The following is a 7,539-nucleotide window of genomic DNA, read 5'->3' as shown; positions in this document are numbered from 1 at the left end:
CCTGCCTCTCGTTTGTTATCATTGTATGTGTGTGTCTGTGACCCAGGGGGATTCTGGGAGTTGTAGTCTCCATCTCGCCTCTCGCTCTCTCCTCAACCAGCCTGGAATAATCCTGGAAAAGCAGATTTATTTGTTTAGCATCCTTTAGGATGTGTTTGGTCTTCCGGATCAGGATTTAACAGGAAGATTCCTGGGCCTGATCCCAACACAGATCTGGTACTTTGAGGTTTGCACGAAGCCAAAACCTCCTGAAGAAATGTTCTTTCCATTATTTAATTTTATTTTATTTATTTGATTGTGTTACTGCATCTCTGTAAAACGTGTCACTCTCACCTGGACCACAAAAACAAAAGACAGGAATCCTTTTTCAGAGCCGAGGAATCAAACTTCAACTCCAACAGAAGCTAAATGGAGCGTCAACCAGATTTCAGGAAATGTTTGTGTGATGCAGATGATGCAGATGAATGATAATAAATTCAACATGTATTTATTGTGTCATTCCACTAGATGTCAGCGGTGTAAAGTCATTTTTATACTTTTCCACTTCAGAAGTCATAAAGGAAGCCGAACTGTTAAAAGCACCATTCATCTGCAAGAATCCTCTTTTTACATAAAAAACAAGAATCTGCACAAAGACGGACTGCTAAAAAAAAATCAAATTCAGGTTAAGTGTTTCACACGAGGCAGCAACTTCAAACCAAACCTGATATTTGATCAACAGCTTTAGTGTTATTTAGGGTAAATGTGTTAGTTAGAGATGAAGACGATTTATCCAGCCTCATTTTATAACTTAAAATATTTAACACAGCATGAAAAAAAGTTTGTTGATGTGGTGGAAGATTTTGAATAATTGAAAATAAAATATTTTCTGTTCCACGATCCTCCCAATAATCCTTATTTGGTGACAAACGGACGACGCAGCTTTATTTTACATCCAAGAGCAGAAAAACTAAACATAGAAAAATGTGAACAGATCAAACTTAACAGGATACTCTCATCTCTCCGGTGCTTCACATTTCTTTGTTTAGTTGAAGAGCTGCAAGTTTTGGTTTTGGTAAATAAAACGTTTATCAGTTTAAAGCTTCTGTTTGGTCGAAAGGAAAAGGGAAGGAGACAAGGATAGAAGGATGCAGCAGGAACGTGAGATGAGGACGTGGAGTTGATCGATACTTCATTGATCCTTTGCAGGAAACTGCATTGTTGTGGCAACTTCGACATATAAAGCACAACATTAACACAATCAAGTCAAAAATGATCACAAATAAAACATAAAATAAAAAAACATCCGGTAAAATGTAAAAATATGGACAAACGTCTGAGTAGTTAGGAGGTGAGCTCACACCTCACTTCTGTTCGAGGCTCATTGCTTCTCGCAAAATGCAGAAACTGTCAGCTGTCAAGGTGCATTGTAGGCAATCTGTCAAGTTCTGGCAGTGAGGAGGAAACAATGAGGCTGAAAAAAAGGAACCAATCTGGTTGTTTTATCAGTTCCCTTCCTGTTGGACTGGAGGCGGTCGTCATCGGGACAGATTGGAGCCAACAGGTTGGCCGCCATATTGGAAGGTGACGATGACGACGAAGAGCTCGGGCTAGCTGGTTAGCATGCTAAGAGAGGCCAGCTGATGTTATGTTTCACGTCCGGAATGTGAATGAGTGGCATTTGATGCTGTTACCCCACAACAAGAGAGTCGTGGGTTCGGTTCCCGGCCTGGAGCCTTTCTGTGATGGGCTGCTGACCTGTCCAGGGTGACCCCGCCCCTCGCCCAGTGTGAGCTGGGATTGGCTGCAGAAGTCCCTGCGACCCTGCGATCAGAGGCAGACGATGAATGAATGATTTTAACATGTCCTCTTCGCAGCGTTACCTGTTCCTGACATCAGCTGGCGGGGCCGAAGCTAGCTGGTTAGCATGCTAAAGGAAAACAAAGTTTTCAAAAACTGAAATAGGAATATTTCCTCTATAATGAGAAGTAAATTGTAGCTAATGCTAAAATTGGTTAAGTAGCAATAAAAAAAAAAAAAACTTGCCCTGACATGGTGCTAATTCTTTGAAAGCAGTTGCAGCCAAAGCGGATAAATAAGCACGTCTCTAAATTCAGCATCGATCCGTCCTGACACATATTTCTAATAATTAAGAGCAGATTAAGTTTTTAAACAAATACAATAACCCAGAGTCTGCCGTAGAGTCTCCGTCTCCCTCTAAATTTAAATCAGACCGTCCGTCTCACATTCAGGACGAGTGAATAATCATCGGAGAAACTTTTCTCTTTTTTTTGGGGGGTCTCATGAATTCTTGAAGCTTGATGTCTGCAGCCAAGAATCTCCTCCAGCTGAGGATCTGCAGAGCAGAGCTGGCAGCGACGTCGACATCGACAGCTGCTGGATGAGATAGCTGCCAGTGTGTGTGTGTGTGTGTGTGTTTACTACAGAGGACCTGGAGCTCGGAGTTATGCAGCGAGAGAGAGAAAGATGCAGAGGAGAGAAAGTCATCCAAGAGCCGACTGAAGGAAACAAAAGCAGCCTCTTCTTCTTTCCTCCCTTCCTTCCCTCCTGTCACCTTCTGTCCTCTCCTTGCTGTCTTCTCTTGGACACTTTCCTCCCTCGATCTTCTCTCTCTCCGTCACTGATCTGTTCCATCCTTCCATCTTGGGCCTCCTCTCTTTCTTTATTCTCATCTCTCTTCCCTTTTGACTTTCCAAGCCGTCTCTTTTCTCTCTCTCTCCCTCTAACATTGCAACTTTCAGAATAAAAGCAGGAATAACAGAGTGTGTCCAGCTGGCTAATGTCAGCAGCGATTGGAGGCTTGTGGATGGAGGAGGAGGAAGCAGCACCGAGGAAGAACAGCTCATTAAGACAGAGGAAATGATGTTTGATCTGATCTGCTGATCAGAAGCAACACGGCACAATCCAAAAATATGAAACCGGCCCATTCTCTGATAATGAGGACGGAGCTGAGGGAGACAGAGAGGAAATGCAGAAGGACCGAACTGAACCAATCGGCCTCGCCGCTGAGGGGAAATTGCACGGCGCCCCGGTGATCTCGGAGTCCAGAAGGTGTCTCTGCTGCAGCCTTCCCCACCTCATTTCATTGTGTAACGCTGCTCCACCAAACTGCGCCTCAGTTAGTCACATGTGAGGTAATGAATCCTGACAAGGTTTTCGGCAGACTCACTTACCATCAGGGAGGAAGAGGGAGCCGGTTCCACACAATACTTGGCCGGCTTTCTGACGGAAATAAGAATGGCTCCATCCATCTCACAGAGAGGACCCTTCCTGTCTAAGGCCCTTAGCTCACGGTGACTCCATAGATCTAGTGTAAGTAGAAAAGGACGCTTCCTGGTGCTGAGGGTCAAAATGAACAACTTCAAGAAGCAAGGAGAGCGGACACTTCCTGTTTCGAACGGTTAATGGCCGAGGCTCCAAAGATCCAGTTAAAATAGAGGAACACTTCCTGGCGTCAGAGGTGACTCTGAATGAGTCCATAGATCAAGAGGAGAGGGCACTTCCTGAGGCCGGCCGCTGAAGGTTGGTTTTATTGATCTAACACAAACAGAAGAAACACTTCTGCCAGCCGACAGTCACAAATTAACGTTACCGTTAACGTTAACGTTTTTGGAGTTAAAAAAAAAAAAAATGAAGATTACGAGACCATCTGGAAAATTGATGCGTCATGAGTCCAGTTGCATTGTGGGTGTAAAAGTACAAGCAAAGACAGCTCCACATCAGAGGAGTTTATATTACAGTGTGAACGGGATGTTGGATGTATGAAAGGCCCTTTAAAAGTCTCTTTTTCCACAGTGCACTGATGTTAATCTCCTACAGCTGAGCTTGTCCTTCATGTTTCAGACAAAAAGAAAAAACAGCGGCGGGAAATAGCTGCACATGATGTCACGTCATCGCCCCGAAGAAATAACACAGCCGCTTCTGCTCTCAGAAAACAGACACAGGAAAACAATTAACCAACAATTACTTTTGTATCAATTAACTGATTTTATGCCCAATCTGGATCTCATTGCTGAAGTTTTTGGAGCAGCAACACTGACGCTGTAAGCATCTCTTTTCTTCTCCATCTTTTTTTTTTACGTCACAGAAACAGAAACAGGACGAGGAAACGTAAACGTGCAACATGAGTGTCTCTGACATCTGGCATGGGTGAGCTGCGTGAGTCGACATCAGGCCGGTGGCACGTTTGTTTGAAACACGTTGGAAAAGGCGAAATGAAGGGGGCTTTTTTTTTTGAGTGAGTGAGTGAATAGAAGAAGCTGGATCAGCCACAACATTATGACCACCTGCCTCATATTGTGTTTCCACTTTCTCTGCAGGTGTGGACTCTGCGGGGTCCTTGAGGGATCCGGACTTGTTGGTCCAATACATCCTGAACTGGGTGAAAACTGGAGGCAGGACGTTAACCCAGAATGCCTCCTGGTGCAGATCCAGACCTCTTTAGAGCTGAAGAAGAAAACTCTTCAGTCCAGCTCGTTCTCTGGGAGCCTGTACAGTCTAAATCCGGTCAGCTCTGCTTACCAGTGATAATAACGTGTCATATTTTAAAAATTGCCTTTACAGGCTTCTCCTCCGAATGAATTAATTAGACTTAATGACCGTGGAGTAACATTGAGTTTAATCACATTTACGACGTTAAGCTGGTATTTAAATACGCTGCCTGGATGTTTCGGCTTTACATCCAGATAACATTTGAACTGCATGAGCAGCTCGGCAAAGTTCAACTCCGACAGGAATCAATAAGCACGGCTTTGCTGATATGACACTTTAATGTTTCCAGACTCTCAGATAACTCACTTAATGGATGAATTCAACTTCTCTTCGATTAAATATTATTAATCACTTCAAAACGATAAGCAGCCGACGCATTACAGCGTGTGTTTCCTCACCGGGTGCCAACATTCCTGCCAGCCGACAACACCAGGAGACAGGAAGTCAGGAATGAGCTGGTGACGATGATGATGATGATGTCATCGTGCTGGAACTGTGAAGGAGGTTCCCGCTGCGCTGCAGCGTCGGCAACCAAAGAAGAAGACCAGTTGTTTCATGTTTTCTTCTCTTTAACGTCTCTAAACTTGTTTGGTGGAAGAAACGTGCAGATGGTTTATTTGTGAAAAACTTGAAGTCTCAAAGTGGGAAACTTCAGCAAGCTCGAATAGTTTGAACAAAATATATTTCTTTTATGTAATCATAACTTTTATTCACATTTCTCTGATTTAAAACGAGAAGGTCAACAGAAATAATAAGTTAGTTAGTTGGTTCTTTATATGATATAAAGGGGAGACTATTCTTATGCACTTTGATTTAGTCCAGTTGTTTGAATTCTGAGTTAATCTTGAACAAAAGATTATTTTATTACTTTATATGTTTTGTTTATTCCTCTTGTTTAAAATCAGCTCAAAATATCTTCTAACTTCTATCTTCAACCAAAGAAGTAAAAAGTAAAATATGTAGAAACATAAAGCAGCAAAAAAAGTAAATTATGTGATTGATTGAACGCATTTATTCAGTAATCAAAGATTTTTTGTTTTTACATCAGCAGGTTTTAAGGAATGTGAACTTTTTCTGTCCTGCTGTTAGAAAATCTGATTTCAGTGAAAAATGAGTCACAATAAAACACTGATGTTGATAAATGTGAGCTGACTTCTGCTCTAGTTTTCTGTCTAGTGAAACGATTTATCAAAATGAATGAAGACTTTATACAGTGTGTGTGTGTGTGTGTGTGTGTGTGTGTGTGTGTGTGTTGTGTGTTAGTGTGTGATACTTCCTCTTGGCCAGGTCACAGCAGGGACTGAAGTCCACTGCTCTGCTGCCGGGCCGTGTGTGTGTGTCTTTTATGAGTGTTTTATGATGTGTGTGTGTGTGTGTGTGTGTGTGTGGGAAGGTACTGGCCGTCCCACTCCCACACACTTCCCTGTCACATCCCTCACACACACACACACACACACTTTCACATACACACTCGCTGCTCATAAAGACTTAATGTATGCGAACACACATCTTTATTTTCAATATAAAACATTTTTAAAACTCTTCTCAGCATCATTCTTTGGGCTTCTCCTGGATCCAAGTTTCCTTTCTGGGTTGATGTTTTTGACTCTGTGTGAAATAGATCGCTCTTATAAAATCCAAGCTGAGCTGTTTTTTTGGGGTTTTTTTTGTAAAAGGTCACGGAAACGGTCGGAGTCCTTCACAGCTCGGCGTGAACGTCACGCTACTTCCTGCTTCAGCTCCGGTCCTGTAAAGACACCTGATGGAGCTCTGATTCTGTGGGTGCATTGAAAAGAGAGAATTATATTTATATTAAAAAATAAATATGTGTCAGGCTGTCAGAAAGTGATGAGTAATGAATTCTCCGTCAGTGAAATGTAAGCACACACTCCAGGTCTGGTTATTGCCTGTTTGTTGAGTCGGACTGTGTGTGTGTGTGTGTGTGTGTGAGTGTGTGTGTGTTGCTCCTCTGGGGTTAAGGACAGAAGAATAGCCGCCTCTCAGCAGCGATGTGAAACTGAGAAAGTGTCGGCTCCCTGCGTCGTCTTCCTGCCCCCCCCACCCCCTCCGACATCCACCGCCACTTCCTCTCAATGGGACTCATGGGAGTTAAAATGGCTGCCCATGTGTCCGTCAGTCTGTCTGTCTCTGTCCAGTGCAGATCTGGAGTTCAAAGGTCATGAAGCCGTTGTTGAGCTTTGTCAGCCCAACTGAAACTCACTGACGAGTGCTTTATTGATTTTATTACAGGCACGATGTGAATCTTGGGATGCGCTGAGCGTTGATCCACCCATCGGAGAGATCGTTTCCCGGGAAACGCTGACATGAAAACACCTTTAGAATGGAGCTGCGAGATCGTCGGAAGCCTAAAGTTTCCTCGTGATCCTGACGTGTTTTTAATATTTAAATGAAAATCACACGAACGTACGCAGGTTTTGGAAACAGGAAGTACTTTCCAAAAGGGGGGAATAAAGATGGCCGCAGCCTCCACGACGAAGCTGGGATTGGCCCGACGCACAGACGTCGCGCTCACTTGTGGAAAGCTTCAGTTTTTCCTTTTCTTCTGGCAGCAGCTCGACGTCGGACTGGTTTCATTAGGAAAATGAGTCGCCGTCACTTTCCATCAACATGGTTGCAGAGTAACAGGCTTTGTCCTTCTTTCAGCATGCCTGCCCTCATTATTCTGTGTGTGTCTGTGTGTGTCTGTGTGTGTCTGTGTGTGTGTGTGTTGCATGCAGAGGTAGATATAGGTCAGACTAGGGTGTGTGTGTGTGTGTGTGTGTGTGTGTGTGTGATTTTGAGTGTTGAAAAGGCGCTCTAATCTTTATCCATGTTACAGGCGAAAACAATGAGGGCACACACACACACACACACACACACACACACACACACACACACACACACCCTCCTGCTGCTCTCAGCATCTCCCACTATGGCAGCAGCACAATTCCCAGAAACTGCCCTCCATCCAGGCCACACACACACACACACACACACACTATAGATTCCTATCAGCTGTGTGTATAAGTGGGCACAGCACGTTTTACA

Source organism: Echeneis naucrates, chromosome 7 (assembly GCF_900963305.1).
Source record: "Echeneis naucrates chromosome 7, fEcheNa1.1, whole genome shotgun sequence".
In the NCBI taxonomy this organism is placed as follows: domain Eukaryota; kingdom Metazoa; phylum Chordata; class Actinopteri; order Carangiformes; family Echeneidae; genus Echeneis; species Echeneis naucrates.
Note: the sequence above shows the minus strand (reverse complement) of the source record.